Source organism: Equus asinus, chromosome 24, assembly GCF_041296235.1.
Source record: "Equus asinus isolate D_3611 breed Donkey chromosome 24, EquAss-T2T_v2, whole genome shotgun sequence".
NCBI lineage: Eukaryota > Metazoa > Chordata > Mammalia > Perissodactyla > Equidae > Equus > Equus asinus.
Window position 1 is genome coordinate 52,423,482 of NC_091813.1, and position 27,273 is coordinate 52,450,754.

At 39.9% G+C, this 27,273-nt stretch overlaps 1 protein-coding gene across 1 annotated transcript in view; it reads left to right on the plus strand.

Annotated features, from left to right (window-relative positions):
* Nucleotides 1–27,273, plus strand: part of SLC35F1 (solute carrier family 35 member F1) — a 371,121-nt gene that overhangs the window by 339,821 nt on the left and 4,027 nt on the right. The window lies entirely within an intron of this gene.

Sequence of the window (27,273 nt, forward strand, 5' to 3'; positions counted from 1 at the left end):
GTCCTGTAAGATAAGGGTCAGTGGGACTATGACCAGTGTGAAAAAGGATAGTATGGAATGTCCAAAGAGATAAGACCAAACTAGGAAGATAAAAGAAGAGGAGGCAGAAGAAAAGAGCGGGTACTCTAGCAGTGTCTAGCCAAGCGCTTCATCAGCAGCATTACAGTCAACATCACCAGCCCTCGGGTGTGGCGTGGAAAGAGCATCTTCAACCAGGTCAATCTCAGCTTGGAAATTCCCAGAGAAAAGCTGAGCTGGAAAGAGTGTGTACTTGAGGGACCAGAGGCAAAGCAGCTGAAGTGAATAGTCAGAAATATTCCAGAGAGAAGCCAAAGTCATAGCCAAGAAACAGACTGAGAAGGGCATCTGGGCGGGCTAGAAGCAGGCCTGGAAGGTGAAAGGTGGAGAAAGTGGCCATGGCAGCAGACAGGGATAAAGTGCTGAGTTCTATTTTATATGGAGCCATGGGCCCAGAGTGGTGGCAAAATGATAGTTTAAAGACACTGTCTAGGACTAGACAATCTTGATATATTGTTTATAATTTTTTTTTCTGTCTGCATAATGCAATCTTTGTTTCCTGGGCGCACCCTTGTCCTTATAAGGGTAAAAAGTAAAGTCACAGCATGTTCCCCAATTACTGACCACCACGGTGTTGGCAGGAGCGGCTTCCCTCAGAATCCCCCTCCAAATACACCCAATTATTTTCCAGAGCCCTGGGGACCCCCTAGCCATGATCTCATCAGTACAGCGACCACTAGTTTTCTTCTCTCCTCTGCAGCTAAGCATCCACATCTAGTTCATTCCTCAGCATGAGTTCAGTTCTCAGCAATTATTCCTGTAATTGTCTTTATAAACTCCTGAACCCTCTTTAATCCCTTTAATCTCCCCTAAGGATGGATGACTGAAACCTATTGTTTTGGTCATGTCTTGGGTGGTCCAGAGCCACTCCAGCTCTCAGCATCCTTTATAGCAGTGTTGCTAAAAGTCTGCTTTCACCAGGGGTGCTGGCTAAAAATGCAGATTTGTAGGCCACACCACTGAGCCACAGAAGCAGTATCTGAGGATGTGACTGGGGGAGTCTGTGTTATTAACCGGCTCCCCTGTGAGGCTAATGTTCTCTGAATTTGAGAACAAATACCCGAGAGGGGTACTTGATCAGTGCTCATTCCTATTTGAGTCTGTCACACATGCTTCATCCGACTCTTGCTTAGCCCTGGGGCTCTCCACATTAACAAGCCTCAGGAACTAAGAAGGCTGATGAACCAGGTAAATTCTGATTCTCCACAATCCATCTACTTCTCCCATCCTTTGTATGTTACTACTGTGATAAGTAACTTTGCCAAAGAGGAAACCATGTAGTGACCTTCCATCCTGCCCAGTCAGAAGGGAAGTGTCTTATCTGAAAATGAAATTCCTTTGTTCACCAATTTGGTGGTATGATGGAGGTTTTTTGTTTCTTAAAACAATGTTTTTCACTATACACATATATTTTGTTATTATTTAACAGATAGATTTCCTTAAGGCAACAATTGGTTCAACACTGTAGGTACTTTCTCTAGTTAAAATTGATTCCTATTGTCCTCTTCTAAATTAAACTTTTGAGATAATTGTAGAGTCACATGCAATTTTAAGAAATAACGCAGAGAGAGCCCATTTACCCTTTACCTAGTTTCTCCCATTGGTAACATCTTTCAAAACTGTAGCACAGTATCAGGCTATTAACAAGAATGCTGTCAACATACAGAGCATTCCATCTACACGAGGGCTGCTCCTGTTGCCTTTTATAATCACATCTACTTGCCCCTCACCTACCCCCTTAAACCCTAGAAACCACTAATTTTTTCTCCATTTCTCTAACTTTGTCACTTCAAGAATGGTATGTAAACGGAATTACACAGTAAGTAACCTTTTGGGATTGACTTTTTTCACTCAGCATAATTCTCTGGAGATTCATCTAGATCGTTTTGTCTATCAGCAGCTCATTCTTTTTTATTGCTGAGCACTATTCTGTGGCATGGATGTACCACAGATTATTTAACCATTCACTTAGTGAAGGGCATCTCGGTTGTTTCTATTTTTGGCTATTATAAATAAAGCTGCTGTGAACATTCATGCACAGGTTCTTGTGTGAACAGAGTTTTCATTTCTCTGAGATAAACGCCCCAAGAACAGTTGCTGGGCATGTGGTGGTGGCATGTTTAGTTTTATAAGAAATACCAAACTGTTTTCCAGAGTAGTCTATTGTCTTTTATTACAAAGAAAAACGTTCATTGTGAGAAAGTCAGGAAATACATACTGTACATACTGTTTTGTTACATGCTTTATTTAAACTTGACATGTATATATATCCATGTCATTTAATATCTAACTGTGAGTCTGAATGAGTGGTTCTCAAGTCTGGCTACGCATTACAATCGCCTGGAGAGAATATAAAACGTAGCCATGCCCAGGTCCCACCTCAGAGAATTTGATCCTTGTATTAGTCAGGAGTGGGGATTCTGAAAAGCTCTTCAGGTGACTCGTCACATATTCTAATACACGGCCAAAGCTGAGAATCACTAATCTACAAGGTTATTTTTAATTTATTTAATGTAGGGTTTCTCAACTACACCATTGTTGACACTTTAGACCAGATGATTCTTAGTTACGGAGAGGAAGCCTGTTCTGTTCTTTACAGGATTTTTGGTAGCATCTCTGACCTTGGCCCACTCAATGCCAGTAGCATCCCCTTAGTAGTGACAATCAAAACTGTCTCCACACGTTGCTAAATATTGACAACCACTGATTTAACAATACTTAATTATTAAATTCAAATGGTGTCTCTTTTTTGAATTCAACTAATATAAGTAGTTTGGGGAATTAGCTTGTACTAAATCTTTGCTCACATTCAATGTTACAAAGTTTTTAAAGAATTAATTTTTAAATAAATCTCATGATTGGTTTGTTTCGTTTCTATTTTGAAACCAAAATCTTTAATGGAATTTGAGAGTTCTATTGATCAATCAGGACCCTTGCAAAGAGACAATTTGCAAATCCCTGTTAATAGTATGGCAGTTAATATTAGGACATAGACACATGCTCTATTTCTCCTCTCCCCTCACTCTTATTATGTTTACAGTTGACACAACACCACTTAGTTCTTGAATAAACACTGCCTTGTGTTGTTCTTTGTTTTATCAATAATAGTATTTAATATCTGCAAAGAAATAAGCTAAAGACTCAATGTGAATCTAAAAATAAAAACTTTCCTTTGCTTGAAATAATTTTTAAAAGAATCTTCCTGGCAATGCTTGAATTTGCAGCCAAATACCCATTATTTGGGAAATCCAGAGGGTTTTTTCCCAGGATCTTGCTTGCCTGCCTCTGAAATTGGCCCTGGGCTTGCCACATGAGAAGCTCTCCAGAGCCAAGGAGAAGGGCAGTCTGAGTGGTCTGCAGCTTTTCCACCACAGCCAGACAGGCCACCTCAGAAAATTTATTTTTAAAGAACACTTATTGGAGGTGCTTTTATCAAGCAATTTATGGTCAATGCAAAAATCTTGGCAAATTTTGCAAAATTCAAAAATGATGTCTTATGTGTGTGTTTGTGTGTGTGTGTGTGTGTGTGTATTTGGGGGAGTGGGAAAAGAAGGTGGTTCTATTTTTATATCTCTTCTTTGGAGAAATGTCTATTTAAATCCTCTCCTCATTTTTTATTTGGGTAGTCTTTTTATTATTGAGCTGTAATAGTTCTTTATATATTCTGGATACTGGACCCTTATCAGATATATGATTCACAAATATTTTCTCCCACTTTGTAGTTGTCTTTTCATTTTCTTGCTAGTGTCTTTTGAAACACAAAAGTTTTTTAATTTTGATGAAGTCCAATTTATCTATTTGGTTATACTGTTAAAAATATGAAAGGAACCAAGTCGTTCCCACCACGGCCTTTGGGCCACCAAGTCTTCCTCCCGTGGTTCCCAGCACTGCCTCTCTCCAGGGCTGCTGGCAATGACTGCTAGTTGCTCTCATTGTCGCTCTAAGGTGATGGTTGAAAGTCACAGCCTGGGGAAGAGAAGATTCCATTCAAGTGAGGGCATCTTTAACTATGTAAAGAGTGTACTGAGGAAGAGAGGTTAAGGCAATAACCCTCAACCTTGGCTGCACCTTGGAATCACCTGAAGAGTTTTTAAAACCCTAATGGTCCCACTCTCCCTGATTCTGATTTAAATGGTCTACCATGCAGCCTGGGCATTAGATTTTTAAAGGCTCTCCAAATGATCCCAGTGTGCAACCAGGGTTGAGATCCACTAGTTCAGACTTTCTTGATGCTGCAAGCAGGTGGAACTAGGACCAAAGGGTGAAGGCTATAAGATTAGAGCTAAATGTAAAGAAACCTTGCTAACTATTCGTCATCTGAAAGTGCAATAGGCTATCTTGGGAGTTCCCAACACTGAAGGAAGCTGGACAAGAATGTGAGGGATAATGTGGAGGGGTCTCCCACTTCAGTACTGAGGATTGACCAGTGACCTCTGAGATCTCATTTGGTTTTACTACAGTCTGCAGTTGTAGTTTATTCTTTCACTTAATCCTGATGTCGTCACTCCAAACAACCTTCTGGTCTCGTTATAAATATCTGCACGTTGAGAGGGGTGGGCTCTGTGCTCACAGATGTTGCTTACCCAGGCAGAACTACATGATTAAGTGAAGCTCTCCTGCCCAACATTGATTATTTGTTTTTTTCTCACTTTCTACCCTTGGAAAAAATCCATTCCCTTCCCCACCTATCAGTCCACTGTCTGCAGCTTCTCTCCCTCTTATGCTGACTGCCGTGCTGACTGGGCAATAAACCCCACATCCCAGGGAAGCAAATGACCTAATTCTGAATTAGAATATCTGTATGGTATAGTGCTCTTGGAAATTCTAATTTTACAAGACTTTTGAGAGGTGGTTATAGATTTCTGGTTTTTATTACCCAACAACATTATTGAATCCAGAACGGTAAATCTATAACAATCCATGGAAAGTACAGGAAATGAGCTTTACTGGGCCTCAGAGACCCCCAAAACCAAACCCAGGAAGAGATTTACATGGAAGCTTTTCAATTTGATGGTGTGTTGGCTTTTTAAGGTCAGAGCTTAGTCAGTTATGAACTCCATCCCTTAATGTTTATTGTACAAACAGGGACACTTTTGAAATTGAAAGGGTGTTAGTTTCCTTTGGCTGCTGCAACAAATTACCACAGACTTAGTGGCTTAAAACACCACAAATTTATTATCTTCCTTTTGTGGAGGTCAGAAATCTCACTGAGCTAAAATCAAGCGTTAGGAGAAGGGTGTGACTTATGGAGTCTCTGGGAAGAATCCGGTTCCTTGCCCTTTCCACCTTCTGGAGGCTGCCTGCATTCCCTGGCTCGATGCCCCTTCCTCTATCTTCAAAGCCAGCAGTGTAGCATCTTCAAATCTGACTCGCCCATTCCTGCTTTCCTCTTATATGGACTCATGAGAATAGATTCAGCCCCCCAGATAATCCAGGATAATCTTCCCATCTCAAAATCCTTAATCACATCTGTGAAGTCCCTTTGACTATGTAAAATGGCAGATTCACAAGTTCTGGGGTTAGGATGTGAAGATCTTCAGGGGGCCATTATTCTACCTACCACAGGAGAACTGTTAATAATTACACCAGGACAAATAAGAGTGCATTGTCTCCAAGCCTGGCCCGCTGGGACGTGGGGATCTGCTCTTTAGAAGCTGCGTCTGGGCAATGAAGACACATTCTCCACCTAGAGACACTGTGCTCTGTTGAATTTCCCAACTGATTTTTAAAGTAGTTCTGGTCACCTGCTAATATGTGACTTTAATAAACAAAACACTAAGTCATGTGGGGAGGAAATGATTGTTCAGGCTTCCTTCCCTGTCTGCTGTGTGAAGTGGGAATTCGGCAGTATAGTGTGGCAAAAAGAGCATGGACTGTGAGGTCAACGGAGCCTAGGTTTAAATTGTGGCTTCGGTTTACTCTTTAAATACTTTAGACCAGTGACTTCTTCTCTCTCAACTTCAAGGTGATGAGACTTGCCTTATGGAGTTTCTGCAAGGATCAGATAATTTCTAAGTGATGACCAGTAATGATGCATTTCTCTGATTAAATATGTGGTTCAGGATGAGTAATGTCTATCTCATTCTATTTTTAGAATACTAATCTTATTTTAAGATTTTGTAGCTAGGTGTAGCTTTTAACAATTTCGCGGAGGTTTTCTCTTATTCCTTGTTTGAAAAGGCAAAACTGGGGTCTCATGCATAAAAATTTAGAAAATATCCTATCAGCCATTTTCAACGGAATTCCTTGATTCCTTCATTGCTTACAATAGACTTTTTAGGTCGTAGTCGTGAATTCAAAGCATTCAAGTGTTGTTAAAATAAAATACCAATAAATTATTTCACCGTATGCCATCGTGTGCTGAACATTCTTCAGGAAAATAGCAGCCAATGTTGAATACGCAGAATATTCCCTTTTTCCTGACATTCAAAGTAGAAAATTACTTACTTCATACATGTGTCTATTACCTTTTCAAGGCTTAATATTACCAGAAAACTGTGGTAATAGTTAAAATCGTGATAATAGTTAAAATTGAGAGTAATTTTATAAGAAGAGATTACTTTTGTAGCTTTACCAAAATAAACTAGAAATCAATAGAGAAAAAATGAACACTGCAAGTTCTCTCCAACTTCTCTTTACACTTCCCTGAGGCCATCGGCTTATATGGTTCTCCACCCTGAACAGCTTGAGACCACAGGCGATCCTATTTCAAATAGGATCCTATTTCAAATATGAAATAGAAGTAATATGAAATAGGAGTAATATTTTAGGAAAGTGAGGGCTCCATAAAACTTATACTCTTACATCAGGAAAATGTTTTTGTCATCCAGATAGTCGCTACTAAAAAAAGGGAGGGAGAGATTTCAAAATCATTTGTTCAAGAAGGCTACTTCAGCTATTCTGGGTAACGTGATTCCTGCGAAGTTTTTAGAATTTCCTCTGTATGCGTTCATTAGAAAACATTTTACATGTTTTAGTCTCATCTTTATATCAGATAGATTTTTTATAGTTCCTGTGAGTTATTTTTGACAAATGATCAGAGAAGTTTCTTCTATTGTCCACTGTCTATGCTAGCAATCCAGGTTACATCCTATGAGGACAGGTGTCGAGTCCATGAACCACCCTGACCCGCCCTGTCAGCCACTAAAAATTACATCCCACTTGTGTCAGTTTCTCTTCTTGGTTTTGTTGTTGTTGTTGTTGTTACAAGAGATTTGGCAAGAAAAATGTAATAACTCTGGACGTGGGGCTAATTTAATAATATATGATTATGCACTGAATTTAAAACAACTTCATTCAGTGAATATTTATTTATTCTACGCCTGCTATGCGCCAGGCGCTGTTTTGGTGCTCAACTCTTTGTTTATAAATAAAGATGACAAGAACACCAAAAATCATCAGGAGGATTAATACAAAGGAGGAGATTCAAACCACTGAAACTTGAATAGACCAGCAATCTCAAGCATCCTTAACATCTGAGCAGCAGTGCCAGGGAGTTTGCAGAGATTGCGTTAAGAGTGGAATCTTTCATTAGCCATGGATTAGAATCTGGAACCGGGCAACCCTGTTGATCCCCTGTGACAGTGAACAATTTCAGTTACGGAATTGCACTGGAAGAGCCAGGGCAGGCAGCCGCGACCTGTGGCAGCCGATGAGCATAAAAGTAATACTGCTCATCTTATTTATAAAAATACCCTTGCAAGGAACCTGTTATATTTCTTTTTGTAAGAATGGCATCTGAAAAGCTTATGAATTTTAAGCTCGTAGTGCCTGAATATAATTATAAATGGGAGATTTTAAAATTAATACTTCGCTTTGATGACTCTTTTCCTATTCTTTAAACTCACTGGTGAGTAGAGAATTGGGGATTCTGGCATCACTGGACCCAAAAAGCATTTCACATGAAATACCAAGATGATCGAGCAATGAGTGTTTGAACGTGGTTTCCCCCTGCATGGAAACGCCAGCCTCTTTTGAGGTTTCCATCGTGCTGAATTAGTTAGGGTAAGTGTTGCTAGCTTCTAGATGTAGGAAGGAGTGCTTCCCACGCAGACATTTCAGAACTCAGCCTCCTTCCATCTGGTGACCCTGCCATCCTCTAGGGCAGGGGTCAGAAAACTGTGACCTGTGAGCCAGCCCCTTGTTTTTGTAAATATAGTTTTATTGCAGCACAGCCATGCTTTCTTTCTTTCTTTCTTTCTTTCTTTTTCTATTGACATGTTGTTGACATACAGTATTATATTCGTTTTATGCGTACAACATCGCAATTCAACGTTTACATACATTACGAAATGATCGCCGTAGCAAGTCTGGTAACCATACAAAGTCACTACAATATTATTGACTGTATCATCTATGCTGTACATTACCTCCCCATGACTTATTTATTTTGTAACTGGAAGTCTGTAGCCATGTTCGTTTCTTTATGTATTATCCATGGCTGCTTTTGTACTGCAACAAGAGAGTTGAGTATTATGACAGAGACTGTGTGGCCCACAAGCCTAAAATGCTTACTATCTAGACCTTTAAGAAAAAGTTGGCCAGCCCCTGGGCCAGGCCCCTGGAGTCCTCTGCAGGGCTGTCTGTGAGACAGCCTGGAGGCCTTTATGGCCATGTCTAGAGTGATGTACATAATCTCCTCCCCCTTTTATTGACTGGAACTCAGTCACATGGTCACACCTAATTGCAACGGAGTCTGGGAGATGTAGTCAAGCTGTTTGTGCAGGAAGAAAAGAAAATGGGTTTAGTGAACAAATAGCCAATTTCTATCCACATTAGCAATTTCCGTTTACCAGAAATATTGGAAGGATTAGAGAAGTTGGGGGTAAATTATGAGACAGGTCTGGAGTAATAGCCAGAAGTCCAAGCTCCTTCTTCATGGATCTATTCATAAACTCCATGTCACAAACAGATATTTGGAACTCACATCATCAGGACAAGCTGTAAGGAAGAATGGAATGAGCTAGAGGTGTTGCAGAAGTTTCACATGGAAAGGCTTGTGGTTGGACTATACTGTAGCCAGGAAAATCCAGCTAGTTGTCTGCCAGGAGAATGAATGGGATGTGTTTGTCACCGGGGTGCACAGTCTGGCGCACTTACACACTCAGACACCTAATTTTGTCAACAGACCTATATGGAGCCATCTCCCGTGGACCAAAATATTAATGACTCAAGCTCATAGAAATCAGAGCATCAGTTTGCTAAGATAAAGAACAAAGATTGGGTCAGACATTAAAGGCTAAAGCAGAGCCACCACTCCACACGGCTCTGGGACTACCAGGGATGGAAGACTTTGTTTTTCTTTTTTTTTTTTTTGAGGAAGATTAGCCCTGAGCTAACATCTGCTGCGAATCCTCCTCTTTTTGCTGAGGAAGACTGGCCCTAAGCTAACATCCGTGCTCATCTTCCTCTACTTTATATGTGGGACACCTACCACAGCATGGCTTGCCATGCAGTGCCATGTCTGCACCCAGGATCCAAACTGATGAACCCCGGGTCACTGAAGCGGAATGTGTGCATTTAACCGCTGCGCCACTGGGCCACTCTGGAAGACTTTTTTTCAACTCTATATTTAAAGTTTTGAGAGTCTTTACTCTTTTCTTTGAAAAATAATTAATACTGTTCCTTCCTCATTTCCTGACTTCTATTGTACCATATTTATGTTGTCAATTATTTTTATAGTTAATTTCTACCAATATACTCCCTATGGTTTTTAAGCTATATTTCCATACTTACTACATTTGCTATACCACCAGTCTCTGAAATACAGGCTCTTCTGAATTCCTTATTTTGACTTATCTCTTAATTAGCTGAATTTCATCCCTATTGGTATTGTCCAGAAGCAGGGCTGCTATGTACAGCTGTCCAGGCTGTCCACAGTGCAATTTGTCCATTTATAGACAATATTTTCCAGCCTTGAAGAAGGAAGACGTTATAGTCACTGCAAATGTGCTATTGGGCTAGGGGTGGGTCTGTCAGGAAGTGTTCATAGGGGTTGTATTTCCCAAGTCTTTGCTTCCTTGAAAACATTTCTTATATTTGTATTCAAAAGATAACCTTCCTAGGGTACATTTTCCTTTTCTCAGGACTTTATAGATATTGGGGGTTTTTTTGTTTTTAAAACTTGAGTACTGTCCCCAGTCCTTTTCAATCTTTTGAGTGAGCGGATTTTATTATTGAAGAATTTGATGGTGGGTTTTTTCCCCCAAAAAGAGCCCACAAGCATCATATCTCTGGGTTCTTTTTGTTTGGGAATAATATCTCTGATGTCTTTACCCTTGTAGGTCACCTTGGTCTATGAAGCGTCCCACTCCCATGGGTACAATTCCTTGATGTCCTTGAACTGATCCCCGAGTTCACCTCAGCGCCCAGATAATGGCAAGCCCCAATGCCCCCCTGCCTCCTTGAGAATGTGAGGAAGCGGGAAGAGTTTCTGTTCCTGAGAATGTTTACTTGACTTTTCTCTGTTTGCCTAATCACCCCTTAATCAGTTCTCTCCAGATTGGAGGGAGATCTGAAAGTGTAGTCACCCAAATGTGGACGCGAGTCCAAGGGCAGGCAGAACGGAGAGTTCCGGCGAGTCTGAGCCCAGGCTCTGGAGTCAGACCGCCTGGGTGTGAATTTCAGCTTGCTCCCTACCAAGGGGTCCCTAACATTTTTGTGTCATGGGTCCCTTTGGCTGTCTGGTGAAGATCCCTTCCACAGTGTTTTTAAATGTCTAAAATAAAAGACATAGCGTTACAAAGCAGGCTGATTGTACTAAAATAAAGTTATCAAAATATTTTTAAACGTGATGATATAGTAACATACAAATCACAAGGTCTAGAAGCACATCTAATAACTACTGTCATTTCAAAGCAGTGATGAGTGTAAGCAGTATTTGGAGAGACCTGCGGCAATTGTAATGTGATATGAAAATACATCAGATTTCTGTTGGCGAAAAAGTCTAAGGTGTTGCTAATACTCATGTAGCTCCTTGCTTACGTTTATAATGAAGAAATGCTAAATATTGGTTAGATGTCAATGAAAATCAAAGTCTAGGTTTCTTGTCCGGGTTTACAGACCCCCTAAATTCTATACGGGAACCCCTGATGCTACCAGTTACACAGCCTGTGCAAAGTTACTTAACTTCTCTCAATCTTAGTTTTCCCATCCGCAAAAGGGGGGTCATAATAGTGGACTAGTGGACACTGTATAAGGTGAAGCGTCAGGGGTTCCTGTATAGAAATGAAATAGTGCATGTAGGTCTCTTACCGCAGTGTCCGGCACAGTGAACACAGTAAATAATGCCATTATTAAGGATAGTAGAATTGTGAGTGCTTGAATTTCATGTTCTTCACCCCTTTAGGTATTGCGTAAATTCTATATTACTGAAACACTATAATAATGTTTGTTACTTTTGTAATCGTAAAACAATAAGATTATTTTTAGTTGCAAAATACATAAAGCTCGCAATCCCATCAAATAAAAAGGAAATCTAAGCACAAATCTCTGTCATTGAAAAATGGACAAAATTGCAATTAGACACTGATTAGAAGGTTCTATATGATTTAGTCTTGGTTATAAATGACAAATATGGAAAAAAATTAAAGTGCTTCTTTGTGTTTGTTTACCTCATTAGTTTTATGTAACTAAAACTCTTCGCTCATTATATTGCTAAGCACTAACTTAGTCACATGCCTAGTTTCTTTCTCATTTAAGTATATTTCGGGATGTGGTTTTATTTTTTATATAAATATGTTGTAAACCCTTCTGTGGGGCCTCAAATTCACGATGTAACTCAATTTAACTTGAATGTAGATTTTGGTTACCAGTTTCACACCCAGTTCCTTCTTGATGCTATGCGGAACCAGGCACGTCTGTGCAGGTGTGTGTAGCTGTTTCCCATTGCTCTGTGGAGGGCTTAGCAGCAGAGGACCATATTGGTGTATTGGCATTTCCTTTGTGTACTAACCAGTCCTACCTTTAAATGAAAGGACTGGCTTTATGTAAGAAGTAAGTACTAAGCTCTGGATGATGAGAGCCACACATGTTTCCTTCTCTGCTGGATCTCTGGTGACTACAGTGCCTGGCAATTATTTGTTCAATGAAAGACGTATTTCTACAAGAAATACTACAGGTTAAGCTTCCGTTTCCTAGGCTGAACGTTATTTAGGAATTTTCACATAAGCAAAAAAGATTTTGGTTGATGTGGACTCTTTACATCTCAAGTTGATGAAACTGGCTGAAAAGTAAAAAAATTTAGATCCCACAATAGCAAGCCACTGTTTTGATTCGTTCTTTGATTGAACTGATGGGTTGCTTAGGGAACATCTCAAGGGAACATGGAGATTAGAAAACCAGTTCAATGCCATAGCAACTATATACAGTGTCATGGGGAATGGAAGAATGGGACTCACATCAAAGGTTGAAAATTTGCTAAGAAATGTATTCTTTTTTTTTTATTTTATTTACGTTTTTTGAGGAAGATTAGCCCTGAGCTAACTACTGCCAATCCTCCTCTTTTTGCTGAGGATGACTGGCCCTGAGCTAACATCCATGCCCATCTTCCTCTACTTTATATGTGGGACGCCTACCACAGCATGGCGTTTGCCAAGCGGTGCCATGTCCTCACCCAGGATCCAAACTGGCAAACCCCGGGCCGCCGAGAAGCGGAATGTGTGCACTTAACCGCTGCGCCACCGGGCGGGCCCCAGAAATGTATTCTATTTATAGAGAAATCATATCTAATATTCAGATTTATTATTTGTAAGTCACCCCACAGTAAAATTATAAAATGAGTCATTATCACATTATCACATACGATATTTCCATATCTATACCTATATTTGCTCATGTGTCTGTATTCATAAGGGTCAGCAGTGTTCTAGATTAGAGACCAGATTTTATATATATAAAATATCTAGTCTAGACACCAGATTGTAAATATTTCAGGCTTTGCAGGCCACACAATCTCTGTCACAACTACTCAACTCTGCCATGGACATGACTGTCTTCTAAGAAAACTTTATTGGCAAAACCAGGCAGCTGCCAGATTTGTTAGTTTACTGACCCCGATGTAGACTAGAACTGTTCCTAGCCTTCGGCACCAGGAAACAGCCATTGCTCCTGCAAACTACAGCACTAATAAAGCTGCTGAAAGCCATACAACGAAATGTTACAAATTTCTTTGCACCTCAAGTGTGCAGACTTGTTTTCAAAGCTATTTATTTTTATTGAGGTAACATTGGTTTATAATAGTACATAAATATCAGGTGTACATCATTATATTTCAATATCTGTGTAGATTACATCATGTTCACCACCCAAAGTCTAATCACCATCCGTCACCACACACATGTCCCCTTTTACCCCTTTCGCCCTCCCCAACTTCCTCCTTCCTCTCTGGTAACCACCAGTCTACTCTCTGTGTCTATCTGTTTGTTGTTGTTGTTATTTTCAAGTTTTTGTGTCTTTTTTTTTAATCTTCTACATATTGGTGAATTAATACAGTATTTGGTTTTCTCCATCTGACTTATTTCACTTAGCACACTACCCTCAGGGTCCATCCATGTTGTCACAAATTGCAAGATTTCATCTTTTCTTATGGCTGAGTAGTATTCCATTGTGTATGTATACCACATCTTCTTTATCCATTTGTCCACTAATGGGCACTTTCAAAGCTAATCGTAATAATTTCTACCCAGATTTAGAATAAGTGGAGTATCAGCCTCCTATTTGAATTCTTGATGGCACCGAAGGCTCTATCTGCTAGTTTTTTTTATAAGGATGTCTGTGATATACATACAATACAGTGAAATATTTTCAGTTTATTGGTTTATTGTTTTCATTTTACATAAAGGAATGAGTGGGGTGCCATTGCAAACCAGTAGCCCTGAGCTGAGATGTGAAAGGGAAGGAATATTAAAGCCATAGCTTACAGAGAAGGATGAAGCAAAGGCATCTGGAGGAAGGGAGCCCATTCTAAACTGATTTTGTACATATAGTGTGCTCCAGAAGAAACAGCAGTATCAGATAATAGCAATCATGTTATCAAATTAACCTTCCCAGAATCACATGTCCAGAGAAAAGAGATCATTTTGCATACAAGCTAACATGACGGTAAAGAAGTTCATTTCCAAGTGACAAAACTCTTTATAGCCTAGTGATGTCTGACCATTCCCATCTCCCTCAAAACTGGAGAGAGAGAGAGAGAGACATATCGATGGTTGTGGATATATCAGTTCATGGATGTCAAATTTAGGGGACACTTCTAGATTTTGATTTTTTAAATGTGTTTATTTAATAGTGACATAACCCAAAGTTCACATTGTTTTAAAATCTTAAGACATTAGTTTAATTTTATTTTTATAATAGGTACAAAGTTTAATTTAAAAGGGTAAAAAGAAGGTAACAGTGTTGTTGAATGTCACAGTTTTTATTGCTCTCCATGGATTTCAAGGATTATATAATAAAATGTAACAATAAGGATATTATAAGATTTTATTATGGAATAACCAAATATTCTGGGCCCAATGGCAATACTTCTCAGTGATATTCTGGAGTTAAAAAGTGAATGTTGAGTGCTATTTAAGGGAAAATGGCAGCTATTTATCAGGTACCATACTTCTTATTTAGAAAAAAAATTGATTAACTGTTAAAGCCATAATACGATTTCTTTCTTGACAGCTGCCACATCATGATGTTCTTTAATAAATTACTCATTCATTTATTTCATTTTTCTATCTCTCCTGCCACCACCAGGTACATGTCAGAGGAGGAAATAAAGAATTCCAATATGATTGCAGGAGGGTTCATTTTTCATTTTGTCAAGCTGTTTCCCCCTCCCTCAGGCGTGATAATATTTCTTGATGATTGTTCATTTCCATGAATTGAGAAAGAACAGCTTCCAAGTTCATCAATAACCCATTAAGTTAGTTCCAAGATACGATGAATTAAAGTTGAGTCTTTCCCCTATGCAGTAGAGATATGGATTGTCCTTAGAACTTTGAATATAGGGAACGGAAGAAACAAAAAGAATTATGTTGAAATGAAGTTAGCCAAGCAATTAGGAAATGGGAAGAGAATTGGGTGGAGAATCAAGGCCTCTGGGCACTGTGTCAGCTGTCACTACATGCCCTAAGCACTCTACTAAACCTGCCCGTATCTTCCACTTCCTCAGCTCCATGGTGTTCATCATGAGACTCCGTGCTTCTCTGAGGGGTTGGTTTATTGAAAATGAAATGAGGTGATATACATGAAAATACTGTGGAGGAAGTAGACAATAGATTATTTGCTATGATTATCATACTTAATTTAGACCTGTTATTAATTGTACTTTCCTAAATATGACTCTCTTCTTAGAACGCTTCTAGGCTTGCAAGAGAGGAGATCAGTGGAGAAATGGGAGGACTTTATACAGTAAATATTGGCAGGAATTATACCTAGAACAACATACAACTTATATTAGTACTGTAGAAAATGTGAAGTGTAAATCCTCTCTGTTTAAAGAGATGATATGTGAAAATAGGGGAATAAATGCACCATGAAAAATGCTTAGAAAAGAATCATATACCCTCAGAATAGTCGGCTTCGGTAACTGAGGTTGTCTTAATTTCTCTCTTCTTCACTCCCCACATCTAATCCATCAGCAAGTTCTGTGGATTCTCCTCCTAAATGGATTCTCTTACATTTCTACTGCTGTCATCTTAGCTCAAACCATCACCATCTCTCATTTAGACCATTAGTCTCTTGGTCTTCCTGCTTCCACTTCTTCCTCGCTACAGTTAATAGCCCACCAGCAGCCAGAATGATCCTTTTAAAACACCAATCAGATTATACTCTCTTCTGCTGAACACCCTTTAATGCTTCTTTCTCATTGCCTTCTGAGCAAAATTTAAATGCCCTGCTGACCCCTGAGGGCCTAACCACTTTTCTTGAGTATTTGTGCTCCTCTGGCCCCAACTCCACTCCTGACACTTTCCCACCATACTGTGCTTCAAGGCCTTCCTGTTAGAAAGGGAGAAATAATCCTAGCTTCCTCATGAGTTAGTAAGAAGATGAATAATGTGAATCCTATCGAACAGTGCCTGGTACAGAGTAAGCACTCAACTGTGAGTCACTATTAAGCATTAAACACCAGTGCCATTGGCTGTCCTTCCAGTCCTAGAACTAGTCGTGCCCTTTTCTCCTTGGGATCTTTGCTCTTGATGTCCCTCTGCTTGGACTGCTCTTCACCAAGCTCCTCCCACAGCTGCTGCTTCTAATCCTTCAGGTCTCAACTTCAATTCCTCATCTTCAGAGAAGGCTTCCTTAACTATCTAAGTAACTCCCACCACACTCTCACATCATCCTGGTATCTGTTTGTTTCCTCATGGTATTTCCCAAAATCATATTCCAGATTAAGTTCTTCAACTTTTTTTAGTCTGTCTCCCACAGTAGACTGGAAACTAGGAATGGAGTTATAACCATTTTATTTATCACTGTATCCCCAGCACGTGAGACATAGTAGGAACTCAATAAGTGTTTCTTGAATGGATGGATGGTGAGGTGATAATTAGGGTCTCAGTTCACAGTTAAGCTCAGTTATTGAATGAATAATTAATTACTAAGTCTTTTAGTTTCATATGGCTGCTGTAACAGATTATCACAAGCTTGCTGGCTTAAAACAACACACATTCATTCTCTCACAGTTCTGGGGGCCAGAAGTCTGGAATCAGTTTCACTGGGCCAAAATTAAGGTTCACCAGAGCCATGCTCCATCCAGAGGCTCTAGGGGAGAATCTGTTTCTTTCCTCTTTCAGCTTCTGTGGCTGCCAACATTCCTTGGCTTGCGGCTGCATCATTCCAGTCTTTAAGGCGAGCATCTTCAAATCTCTCTCTGATCTGTCTTCACATCCCCTTCTCTGCATGTCGAAAATCTTCCTCTGTCTCCCTCTTATAAAACACATGCGATTGCGTTTAGGGCCCAGCTGAATAACCCCTGAATGTTATCCTGCTCAGGGTATCATAACAGAACGCCACAGGCTGGGTGGCTTAAACAACAAAAGTTTATTTCTCACACTTGCAGAGGCTGGAAGTCCTCGATCGGGGTCCAGCAGGGTTCAGTTTCTGGTGAGGGCTGTCTCCCTGGCTTGTACACAACCACCTTCTCACTATGTCTTCACGTGGCCTTTCCTCTGTGTGTATATGTGGCGTTAGGGGGAGGTGGAAGAAAGAGCTCTCTGGTGTCTCTTCTTCTAAGGATACTAATCTACCTTTATGGCCTAATTTAACCTTAATTAATTCCATAGAGGACCATATCTAAATATAGACACATTGGAGATCACAGCTTCAACATACAAACTTGGCGGGAGGCACAGTTTAGTGCGGAGCACCCAGGATAATCTATCATCTCAAAATCCTTAATCACATTTACAAAGACCTTTTTCCAAATAGGGTAACTAACATTCACAGCTTCTAGAGATGAGGAATTGGATGTATTTGGGGGGAGCGCTTTCAGCCAACACACTGAGGGAGCAAAATGAATTGCTAAACTTAAATAGACTCATGGATGCTCAAACATAATTTGTGCCAATGGGGAGTAGTTGCTCAAAATTAATAAACAAGGTGAGGCAGGATAGGAATTGATGAGCATTCTTTTGACTTATGTAATTATGCTTCATGGTAAGAAAACAACATAAATAAGTCCAAACACCAAACCTATAAACCGGGGGTTTATTATTTGCATTGACAAAAAAGCCTTCCACTCCAGATGGGTTGTTGCTCTCTTCTTTTAAGTTGCAATTCTGTAAATGCATTTGTAGTTCAACTTAATTCAGGCTGAACTTTTCAGAAAGAGCTATTGAGGAGAGTTTCTATATCTATCTTCGCTTTAGCATTTACACTTTGTGATATAAAGATAACGATAGCTGACATTCATGGAAATTTACTATGTGCCAAACACTGCACCAAAAGGTAGATATATATATAATTTAATGCTCACAACAGGCTCATATGTCAGGTAGCATTATTATCCTTAGTTAACTGATGAGTGAGCAGAGGCATGGAGAAGGAAGGAACTTGTCCAAGACCACAAAACAAGGAAGTAGCAGAGATGCAAACCCCAGCATTCTGACTCTAGAGCTCATCCTGGGAACCACCACTTGGTATTTCCTGGAAAATATCACTAAACCCTCCATTCTAAAACTTGCCGTGAAGAGAACTTGTTAGGAAAGTTTACATTAGCGTTAAGACCTTTAACACTATAACAGATTTTCATGTTAGCAATCGTATCATTCAGGCTTCTGTAGAGAAATAGAACCAATAAGATGTGTGTGTTTGTGTACCTATCTATCTTTATCTCTATCTCTGTCTATTTCTATATATAGTCCTATCTATCTATCTATTGTCAAATCTAGAGACAGAGATAGATAGAGAAATTTATTTTAAGAAAGTGGCTCACGCAACTGTAGAGGCTAGCAAGTTTGAAATCTGCAGGGCAGTCTGGCGGGCTGGAGACCCAGGGAGGAGTTGGTGTTGCACTTGAGTCCAAAGACAGAATTCTTTCTTCATTGGGGAACCTCAGTCTTTTTCTCTTAAGACCTTCAACTGATTGGATGAGGCCCATCCACATTATGAAGGGTAACCTGCTTTACTCAAAGTCTACTGATTTAAATGTTAATCTCTTCTAAAAATTACGCTCATAGCAACATCTGTACTGGTGTTCAACTAAATATCTAGGTACTATGGCCTAGGCAAGTTGACACATAAAATTAACTATCTCATGTCTATGTCTTGTCAACTTACCACCCATATACACATCTCCTTAAATCATACTTATTCTCAGAATAAAGACAATAACTAGGTCATACTTGTGCCTAACATGATACAACTATCCTGCACATGACCGAAAACACAGTAACCTTTTTCCCAGGAGAGGATGCAAGCATCTTGGGGGATATTCACTCCTTTCATTGATATCCTGTCACTTAAATACTATGATGTAAAGTTGAGAATACTTAAATCCTATGATGTAAAGTCACTACATCTTTTATGGTAGGGGATAAGAGAAGGGAGAAGACAAAGATATTTTACATACACACAAACATATTCATAACAAAATAAAGAGTAAATAGTCATGACAATTACAGTCCTCATTTCTGTAACTGGTCATGTTATTGTAGCTGGTACTTATAACTACTTTCTTCCACTACTCATTCTGTATTCCATCGGTCTGCAGCTATTACCTCAGCTGATCATGGTTCTTTACCTGGTAGGGCCACCCAACCTTCATTCCTAAAGAGTCTGGGACATTACTAGTCCTTCCTGGATTGAGTTGTTGAAGTTTTCTGTTAGCTTTAATCAAAGGGCATGGTAATGCTAAGTGATGCCTAAGGGATCCTTGTATTCAAGATTCTTCCTTACCTCCATCGTGAAGTAGCAGCCCAATTTCCCCTTGTAACCAGGATCAGTCACCTCAGCCAGCACAATGACAAAAACTCTCTTCTTTGCCTATTAATTGAGAAGCATGAAGAGCTCAAAGTGGTTAGGTGGCGGTCTTAATCTTCAGTTCAGTGGAATCACTGTTTTGTCTCCTGGTGGAAACATTCCTCCCTTTGGAACTGAGACTTTTAGATCAGCAGAGCATACAGTTGCAATGACAAGAAGCAGAAATTTTATAGTGGATCACTAGGCAAAATAATGAGTGGTGCCACTCCCATTTCCACCTCTGGATTCCACTGGTCTGTAACAGGTGTTCTTTGAGATGTGTTGAGCTGCAGCATCATCACTTCTATAAACTAAGTATCTTTCACTGGCTTTAAAATTCATCCTTCTGCAAAGTCACTCCAACCCAGTGTGCACCTCTGTGTTGTGTGGAGGGAAAAGAGATGTCTTGTGATGCAGGAGTCCAAACATGGGAGTAAGGGCTGCTGCTCAGTGTACCTCACACACAAACATAATCCCTTTTTGACTAGTAATAATAAGAATGATGCACAAGAAGGTGACATAAATGAGCCATCGAACAGCCTTTGTTGTAGCTGAGCCTATGACTAAACACTCCCACAGAGTAGGCCTCTTTGGTGCCATTGCTGGCTTGGCTATTATGGTCTTCTCTTGCTGGGCCTCAGAGAATAGAAATCTTCATGAATGAGGACTTCTAGCAGTTCATCAAACCAAGTGAAAGTGTCTGTTAGTCATATAAAAGATAATGGCAGAAATCCACTTTTAGCTCCCTATTGCTGTACTCATGTGTGAAATTACCTGCAGGGGAAGATACTTGCCCGTAAAAGAAACTTTATTGGCCTTACATGTGATTGGTTGTACAAATTATACTGCCAAATGAATTATTTTGCAAACCAAACAGAAGGCCTCATAAACCCAGCTTGATTGCAGTGGGGGCCACAGCCTTGCCCTGGGTGACAGTGTCAGGCCACAGAGAGGCAAGGGCACTGGTTGCTCCTTCTCTCCTTAACAACGTGATGTTTGGAGGATAAATCCTAGGAGTGCCTCAGTTTTCTGCTTTGAATGGAGAGATCATTTGGCATTTTGACTGAGGCACTCATTGATTTTTTTTCTGTCTTGATTACATTAGCATCAAATTGAGATTATTTCATCTCCTAACTGGAGAAAGAATGGGGAGAGAGGGTGGAGGTCAGTATTCTTGGTCTTTAAAGATAACCAATTTTGGTCTTTGTTGGTAGATCGGGTGCCATGCCCACATTTGGTATTTTCCGTGGTAGGACTTAGAAGAAGAAATATTGCAATACTTAACCAGCGGGACTTAGTGCGTTTTTTTTCTTAAGGAAAAAAGGAATGAGGAAAAAAGAGGAAGAGGAGAAATAAGAGGAGGCAAGAGTAGGAGAGAGAATGATAATGAGGCCGTTCCAAAGAATTTGAAAAAGCTCCGGCCTCTCCAGGCAATTTTTCTCCAGTTCGGTAAACTCAGAAGTCGAACTTTTGCATTTTAAATACTCTTAATAATAATAAAAATGATATTGTTAGTTTAGTGCAGAGCCAAAATTAGGAGGTCAAGCATCAACTTGTTTATGTTGGCATTTCTGTGGAGCCAGGTCCGTCTAGTTTCCTTGCCCTGAATAGCAATTGGCTCAGACCTAGCAGAAACAGGTCAGGACCAAGCAGAGCCTTTTGTCACAGGGTCCCACTCAGGCCACGGCTCATCGTCTGCCCAGCAGTGGCCAGCTTCCTCTGGTTCTGCTCCCCACCATTCCACTCCAAGGCTCAAGGTGTGGTCCACACCCCTCTGAGACACACACGGCTCCTGAGAGATGTGTTGTCGTTGGTGAGCTGTCCTCTCCTTCCCACCTTTAGGACACTCAACAGATTAACCATTGCCCAAAGGGTCCATCCTTCAATCCACATATCAGTTGGGGACTCAAGAGACCCTAGGCTCCCCTTTTAGTTATGAGATCCAATTTTGTCAGCCTTGGGTTTAAAAATTCCACGATAGCAGCATTATATTTAATTGTGATCACTCTTTTAATTGGCATTTTGCTTTACTTAGTCACTGATGAGTCTTTAAACGACCCTGGGACCTAGGACCTCCAAACTGTGTGATCTGGTTTGGTTTGAAACAGAATTGGGCTTATCCATTCCTTCTTGGGCTACAAATTCTGGTTAGTTGTTCCAGTTGACTTATCTTTATATGTGCATTTTATATCACAGAGTATGGAAGTATCTAGAAATCTTAGTTAGATGTGCCAGGTGACTTATCTTTATATGCGCATTTTGTATCACAGAGTATGGCAGTATAAGGGGAAGAACACTTTTTTTTCTTGCAGGGTACTGGGGACAGTTTTCACAAACTTAACTAAAAGTCTAATTTTTCCCAGGGCATAGCTTGCTGCTGAAATTGCCAGGCTAATGGAAATAGAAATTCTTCCCAGCAGCTCTTGAACCTCACATTTGCCAGCCTGTGCCATATAACCTTGGGAATGACCAGTCACTGCTCAGTACTAACCCAGGTTGTGTTGACTTCTGAAGCAACTGCTAAGTTTGCAGATTCCCAGGCTCCTACCTCCTACATGTTTTCTGCTAATGAGTTAAAAATGTGGCAAGGTTTAGTTACATCTGTTTCTGTTTAAACGAATAAACCTGAATAAGAACTAGAAAGGAAATCCTTATTGTGGCCACATAGCCTTTGTATATGTGAAATATACATCTCAAAAACCATGTCTAAGAACACTTAGAAATACCCTTGAGTTAATTTCTGAGCAACTTCCTTATGCAGTTCAGGAATTGGTGTCAACTCTTACCGTTATCCCATTTCCAAATGGCATGCTTCTTTCAGTGGCAGTCTCACATCCAGTAGAGCCCCCTTGTTTGGGCAAAACAACACTTCTTTTGAAGTGTTGGCAATAATGTCGTCCCTGAGCTGTGGTCCGAGATATTTGGTATTTACTTCCTTCTCTCGTCATAGATAGCCTTGGGAACACATGAGTGCTTGAAAGCGTTGTCCCTTGCTCACCTGCCACACACGAGAAACCTTTAGGAGTAGTGTTCTTTCAGGCTATTCATCTTCTGTCAAGAAAAGTTCAGAAGGCAGATCCTGTCAGGTCAGCAGTAGTGTCCTACGAGGGGTGTGTGTATGAGTGTGTGTGTGTGTATGAGTGTGTGTGCGTGTGTGTGTGTGTGTGTACACAAAAAGAGAGAGACAAAGAGAGAGAGAATACATGCTGGCTTAATTTAGAAAAGAGTTCTTATTTGTTGATTATCCATCCAGCTCTGCAGCCCTCTTTCCTCCTAGCTATTGAGAAATTTTCTTTACTTGTATCTTCTTTCTTTCTAATTAGACCTTATTTTCTCCCTCCTTCCAATTGTATTTTCTCTGAGCTTCCTCAGCTCTCCAAGTTAGATCGAAATTGGATCCAAACCTAAATATCTTTGTTTTCCTCAGCTTACTCCAGGAGCTTTACCCAAATCTCATTCCTCTGTACTCCACTTTCCTAAGAAACCTCACCAACTGCTCTTTTCCGGGTCTTTCTTCTACCTCTCACAAGTAACATAGTTTCTTTTTTCCATTAAATCTTTGTTTTTTCTGGAGATAGAACTGCCATACATCTCCCTTTAAGAGCTATAGAATCTTTTAACATTTCATTAATAGGTACAAGTGGAGTCACTGAGCAAAAATGACCAGAGCCCAACATCAGAAACCTTATAAAAGCCGTATACACAGAGGCATTCACCACAAAAGGCCTCTTTTAAAGTGCACTGTCCAGCAAAGAAGGAAAAACTGGGCCTACCAAATAGAGTGGTTGGTGCATGTGTTCAGTAAAAGTAGACCTTTCACCCAGAATCACCTCATGCTCCACCTTACGCCTCTCTGTGGATCGCCCATGTTCTCTTCCACTCACCTCTGCCATCTTGTTAGTCAAGCTAGAAAAAGAAAGCTGCCCTTGAAAATTGCCCTCTTCTTCTTCTATTCTAGTTAGTATATTTATAAATGTACTTTGAAATGGTTTCATATTCAGTGGTTTTCTACTTGTATGGGCTAGGCCCACTGAAGTCATTAGTTTATTAAAACTCAACATGTTTAATACCAAAGCTAAAATGAAAATTTGATCTGTCCTCAGTTGATGTACTGAATGTCTCATTAACTAAATGGTAATCATATTGAGATGCCTGCTGGTTAAGAGCTGGATTTTTAATTCCTAGTTGGAGGTTAAAGAGCTTTGTACATCCTTATCATCAGTCTTCCAAGCCACCTCCTTCTGGACAGTGGCTTGTGTCCCAGTCAGATTGCTCTAAGCAACACACAGGCATTCTCCTTATGTACCATGAGAGCTTGACCCTTGTTAGCAAAGAGACCCGTCAAGATGGAAAAAGGCAGCAGCGAAGTAAACAGTGCGTGCAGTGTGGTGGTGTTAATGCAGGGTGCACCCCTTCTCAGCTTCTACAGCTCAGATAAAATGCAGGCAAAAGTGTGTCTGCGGCACAGAACGTACAGCGTCTTCTGAAGGGCTGCTGTGCACTGGGAGGACCACAAAGAACACTTCAGACAGCAGCCCGTGTTCTTAAATGGAGACAGCAAGCCTGTACCTGAAATTTGCCTTATCTGTAACTCGGAGAGGAACTACAGAGTGGTCAAGTGATCAACAGTCGAGTGATCCAGAACAGTTCCTGTTCTCTTTGCTTAGGGAACTAGAAATGCATATTTCTTTGCAATTAACAAGTGAAGCATCCAGGAATATAAAGAGTTTTTGTTTAATTGATTGGTTTTTTGAATGAATGCTCTACCAGGATAAGTGCAGCCTCCAGAACTGAGGGCCATCCTCTTAGGTACCCTGATTAGATTATCTTTTTTCCTCTATCAATCTATAGGGAGAAAAAAGATGAAACTTTTTCTTACTTTTTAAAACATCAAATCCTTCTGTAATTATTTCTAACATTCAGTATTTATCCAGATTAATCATAATGCTTGTCTTTCTGCTCCCTTTTTGGGCTTGTGTTAAGTGAAAACTCTCTCCACCATCTATTAATAAAACCTCTTGGGTGACTTCCAAGGTGCCTCTGTCATATAAAATTCCATGATATCTATATTTTGGACAATTTTGGAATGAATTCTGCATGAATTAAGTGGAAATGCATTGGAAATAAAGTCCTTCTAAGGCTGTGTCCAGGAAAATGCTTTGTAGTGGATTTATCATTCAACTTGATGATTCTGTGTCCAAAAAGGGAATGATTCACGTATAATTTCTTACAATGGCAAAGGTGTTAGCTTTACAAAATGAATTTTTAAGATATTTGTCATATCGATCAAGTCAGAATACGGGAGCCAAGATCAGAAAGTGAGGGGAATTCACATCTTTCTCGCTGGATGTGCTGTATCAGACCCTTTCCTGTCCCTACCCTATGTTGGTATTTCAATTGCCAAATCCTGTGCCCTCCAAGTTAGTGACACCTCCTGTGCCAATCCCCTGATCAGGATCCCTCAGCCTTCTACCTTCTACCTCAGACTCTTGCCTTCTGCATTGTCCCTCCCAGCTCAACGGCCCATCACTCTCCTCTGACTGACCCCGGGTTTGAAGATGACTTTTGGACTCAGTGATTAAGGGTCAGTGCTGTGACTTCCCTTTCAAGGAGTTTTTGTTTAGCAGTTTAGGTATGAGAAATGACATTGGATTGAGTTTAAAGCTAAAAAATTTGAAATACCCATGGGTACAGGCTGATTTTTTTACTGTTTCTTTAGTCTGAAACTTCTCCATAATTAAATTCATTCATTCATTCAAAATAAAAACAAGGAGCAGATAACACTTAGTAGATGCCTATAGGATGCCAGACTTTGCACTTGACCCTGGTCAGAAAGGCACAGTCTCATAGTCAAGGGACTGTGGGAGAAAGGCAATTTAATCAATGATTATATAAGAGCATTATAACACTCTGATCTACATAATCATTGATTATAAGAGAGTGCTATAATAACAATAACAACAAAACAATAACAACAATAAGAACAATGAAGCTAATATGAGCTGAATGCTGGCTGCAAGGTAGGCACTAAGAAAAGTACTTTACATGCCTTATCTAATTTAATCTTTATAGCCACCAATAGAGTAGGTACAATTATTATCCCCATTTTAAGGAATAAGGAAACTTGGACCTGGAAAGGTTAAGAAGCTTATCCAAAATGACAGCTGGAAAGTAGCGGAGCTAGGATTTGAACCCAGTTTGGGCTTGGAATGCAGTTCTAACCTCGAAGCCCCCATTCGTAATCTCCATGCCTCCATCTGCTGAACAGAGGCAGGCTCACACCCAAGGCTGCGAGGCTCTTTGCTCAAAACTGGAGACAACCAAGTGGAGTTTTAAAAATGAAAATCACCAACAAAATATTTGCAATGATGGTAATATTAGGAACAAACCCATTTCATTCACCGAAGTTTCAGATAAAGGGTGAAGCTCCTGAATGTCGAATATCAGGAAGCAAATTTGGGGGTAAATAAGTTTTCTGAGATCGTATACAACAGGACTGAGTGAGTGGTCTTCTTTGCCCACCATTTTATTTTACAAACAAATCATGAATCAAAGACTAAAGCGCTTTTATTTTCATTGGGGAAAACTGAACTAATTATTTCAAGTGCATTCAGTGAAGCTGTTAGAAGCTGAGTCTAGTATAAAAATCCGCATGAGGAAGTGTTATATGATTTGAATGTGAAGAAGAAAGGAATTGAAGGACAGGGTGAGGAGTGCTCTAGAAAAAAATCAGAAAACAGTCCTTAGTCTGAGTTACCTTGTTGCAAGGGAGAGAGAGAAAGAAAAGGAGGAGGGGGGAGAGGGGTGAGGGTGGAAGTGGGGAGGAGGAGGAGACAGAGAAGAAGAAAAAGTCAAACACCACCATAGCAGGGACTTTTAGCCATAGGAATATCTTTTCTATGTCCCACTCTTAAGACTGGCTTTCCTATTATAGCCATCTTTTAACTCTTTATTATAGCCTTGTAACTTACTTCACAGATTCTCTGGATCCTTTTCCTGCTCGCCTTTCTTCCAGCTTCCAATTAACTTTTGTCTTTTTACCAGTTTTTAGTTCTTTTAGAGTATGAGCATAAAAAATAAAATAGGAAGATCAAATTGATCCTTTTTTTCCCGTGGATGCAAGATGTGGTCAAACTAGGACAAGCTGTTGACTAAAATGAGATCTGGCAATGCCATAAGTCATTGTATTATTTTTGTCTATCTGTACCTCTGTTTTTCCCCAGAGCCTATATTAAGTGCCTGATGGTAAAACCATATGTTTTCATTTCTCTTTCACCAATACAAAGTTCATTGTTTGATATAGAGAAGACATGAAAGAAACTATTCATTGACTGAAGGAATGAAGAAGTAAATGAAACAGCAGAAATGGCAACACTCATACTGTTATTTCACTCTCCCCCAGTAACTACTCAAGTAACTACTTCCTGTGTAACTACTCAAGAAGGTCCAGAAGTTGTAGTTTTTCAAAAACGTATGTAAATTCTTGGGCACTGTATAAACCAATATTTTCTTTTTTTCCCACAAAACTCTATGAATTGTCAAGCAAGTAGTTTAGGAAGCAAAATGCTGTGTATACAGCCCTGTTTAGTTTTGTTTTTAGATTAATGGAGCAAGAATGGGATGCTATACTATTTCTTTCCATGAGAAGATAATCTAATATTGCAAAGATAGTTACCAAAGTCAGTAACAGTTCCTACTAGGAAGACAAATAGTGTCTGAATTGGATTAAGGTGAAAGGAGAGTACTCTG